This window comes from Pholcus phalangioides, unplaced genomic scaffold, assembly GCF_987345545.1.
Source record: "Pholcus phalangioides strain wild (caught in Gottingen) unplaced genomic scaffold, Ppha-v1.0 ptg000015l_1, whole genome shotgun sequence".
NCBI lineage: Eukaryota > Metazoa > Arthropoda > Arachnida > Araneae > Pholcidae > Pholcus > Pholcus phalangioides.
Window position 1 is genome coordinate 26,625,910 of NW_028301608.1, and position 2,714 is coordinate 26,628,623.

Below are 2,714 nucleotides of genomic sequence, written 5' to 3' on the forward strand. Positions count from 1 at the left end.
CAAAATATCCACCATTCATGACAAAAAACGTTACAGTCAAGATTAAAAAAAATTCCGTATCTAAGTTTTCGAGACTGCACCGCCATCTGTTAACAAATATTAAAACTGAATTCGATATCATGATTGGAAAATTTGTGCAGATTTATGTGAATTTCGTTCCAAAACTGCACTAAATGATTAATATTAAAAAAGTATTACATTTTAGTTTTTGTCAGACATATATCAATACTACTACTACTTCACCAAACACCAACTCTGGCCATATCGCTATATTGCAATTTACTGCCATTAGTGAGATGGGTTGGAAGTGAAGGCGCTGTCTATCGGTGGTCGCCTCGAGTTCGTTAGGGAAAATATATCAATACTGTCTCATGAAAAAATTTCTGAGATTTAAGAATGAAATGAAATATAAATTCATGTCTTAGTTATATTTCATCTGGGCAAAAACGCTATCATCATCATATTAATTTGTGTGTTTGTACTAAAGACTTCCTTGCTAGGGAATATTGTAGTCTTACGACTTATAGAAGATGTATATTTCCACAGAGTTCCTCACTCGAGGATATTGGTGACGAAGTATCCGACGCGATGGAGTCACTTGGCGACTTGCGTGCTGGTCGAAATAAACATTTGTGTCGTGACTAAATAGTATTTCTTCATGTTTTCGCGGGCTAGGTTATACGATGGGAATGAACACACCTTTGATGTAATTTGTATTTTTGAAAGGAAAATGCAGCCCCCCCCCCCCATAATCTTTCATCTCGACCGGAATACGTGTAATATAGATCAGGCACACATGTGCGAGTAAGAGGATAATGAAAATTCCATACTCCCTCCAAGATAAACACAGTTATATATTTTTTCTCGGTAACAACATCGTCTGCACTTATTGAAATAAGCCTTTTTTTCCATTTCATAGAACTACCCTCTCTCAAAATAATGGTTATTGACTTGAAATAATGGAAGTTGACTCTATGTAATCCCTCGTTTTATCAGGGCTCATACATTCCTTAAATTCAGATGCTTCTATAATGTAGGTTAGTCAGGAGTTAATTCCAAGTAAATGTGTGTGTTTCTCATTCCCTAGAATCCGATGAATTTGAAATGTGATTCCCGTAATTTTGTTTCTGAAACAGTGTCGTTTTTACGCTTGGGCTTACCCGGGCACCTTATGAAAATGAAAACTTGAGGAAATTTTTGAGAGTGAACACATGCGGATTTGTGGGCAAGTGTCTTACCAGCTAAGATCCTCAGAAAAATCACTTTGCCCGGGATATTTTCTTAATTTCAGGTACTTTGGCAAGCTGTACTTTTTCCACAACCATCTATGTATGTATGGATATACCCAAGGCCGCAACTACGGGAGAGCAGGTCTGGTGTCCCTGGCGTTGGACCAGAAGGGGTGCTGAATTCCCCCTTTAATCACTTTTTCTACATGGCAAGGGGGGGGGATGCTAAAATGCTGGTTTGCCCGACAAACCAGTCGCGGCCCAGGCTCTGTCCCTCCAGGGATATAAGCCTTTTACCCTTGCGGGTTGGGTCGCGCTGGGGAGAAAATTGCTTCCCATGCCGGGAATCGAACCCGGGCCGCCTGGGTGAAAGCCAGGAATCCTAACCACTAGACCACATGGGATGCTGGTTTGCCCCGGGTGACAAAGTATCTAGTTGTGGCTCTGGATATATCTACAATTTTGTTCTATTTCGTCTTTTATAGCGGAGATAATAGTGTAAGATAATAATTATTCATTACATAATAATAAAATCATCGCTGCCGGAATCACGAGAAATTTGATTTTTTTCTATCCCGGTTCATGAGGTACAGGTAGATAAGAGGGTAATCTAAACACTGATGTTTTTTACTCATTTTACCGGGCTTTGAGATTTTTTTAGTAGCTCCGTGTGAGGGAGAACGGGCAACTCGACTCGTTCAAGTCAACTCAACTCTCAAGTTGAGCCCACTCGAATTCGATTTGAGTATCCTTGTGTGAGGAGGCCCTTAGGACAAGAAGGAAGGGGGGAAGAAGAAGGGGTCGAGAGAAAATGCCTGCTTGAATCGGCTGACCAAGCATCTAGTTGCAGACCTGTGCAAATGTACCGATTACTTCTTTTTTACAAAATAAGGTTTGGTGTTGCGAGCCACGTCAAATAACTCCGGAGGCAACTTTTGGCCCGCGTTTCCATCAATTGAGCATATATGTTTCGATGAGAAATGATATCAGAAAACATTGTTGCTTCTGATTACAAAATTAGACGTGAAATCCAGTATAATAATAATATCATGGCCTGCAAGTAATAACACAATTCACTGGGCAGCTAACTACACGTGTTCATTGAAGCTAATAAATCTACTTCGCCGCGGCACCACAAGTGGAAATCGCATAATAGCGGAAGGATAAAGATAGCAATAATCTTCCTTTTTCATCTTCTCTATTGTCGCGGAGGAAGCTATTCGGAAAGCAATTGTCTTCTTTCACTGGTGTGTTTGTGTGCGTTTGCTGTGTCCATTGTTTCCACTTCTCGAGACAGAAAGGCTCCCAAGACGTGGACGTAAAATTAAACATTCTTACATTCTTCCTCGGGAAAATAATAAAGAAGTCGAATCTATTCATTCGCACGTGCAGTGAATGAGACGGAGGAAAAAAAAATCCAAACGAATGAGAGAAATTTCACCGAGGAAAAAGGACACAAAAAGTGTTATTCCGAGAACATCTTCC

The 2,714-nt window shown here is 40.3% G+C and overlaps 1 non-coding gene across 1 annotated transcript; it reads right to left on the bottom strand.

Moving 5' to 3' along the window:
• Positions 1 to 1,561: 1,561 nt before the first annotated feature.
• TRNAE-UUC (transfer RNA glutamic acid (anticodon UUC)) lies at positions 1,562 to 1,633 on the bottom strand. Its single transcript has one exon. It is a non-coding gene; the product is annotated as a tRNA-Glu (tRNA).
• Positions 1,634 to 2,714: the final 1,081 nt, after the last annotated feature.